Source organism: Phyllostomus discolor, chromosome 5 (genome assembly GCF_004126475.2).
Source record: "Phyllostomus discolor isolate MPI-MPIP mPhyDis1 chromosome 5, mPhyDis1.pri.v3, whole genome shotgun sequence".
Lineage (NCBI taxonomy): Eukaryota > Metazoa > Chordata > Mammalia > Chiroptera > Phyllostomidae > Phyllostomus > Phyllostomus discolor.
In genome coordinates, this window is record NC_040907.2 from 66,195,458 (window position 1) to 66,195,973 (window position 516).

The window sequence follows — 516 nt, forward strand, 5'->3', positions numbered from 1 at the left end:
GCAGAGCTATGAGTGTTCCAGGCAGAGGGCACAGCAAGAGCAAAGTCCCTGTGTTTGGGGGAAGAAAAAGAAGGTAATTGTGATTGGAACAACGTGGACAAAGGAAAGCATTGTATGAGAGGAGGGAGGTTGGAGGGGTAGGCAGGGGTCAGGTTTAGTAGGGTCTTATAAATGGTTAAATGGTTCAACTTTAGTATAAGTGCAAACTGGAGAGTTCTTGTCAGTGGAATGATGTGATCAAATTTACATTTTTAAAAGATCATCCATGGCCTTCATCTATTTGATGGTTTTAAAGCAGGGGTTTCGGCACACATTACTGCACTGGCAATAGCTAGGCAGCAACTGAAGGCGGCGTGGGAAATAAGAAAGTAGGGAGGAGGCATAGCTTGTGTTTAAGGACTGAAAACACTGAGTGGGATATGATGCAAGGGTCGGAGAAATGACTTACAAGAGGAGAAAAGGGTTGGATCACAATGAAGCCTGTAGTCCCAGCCGAGGAGATTGGACTTACTCCTA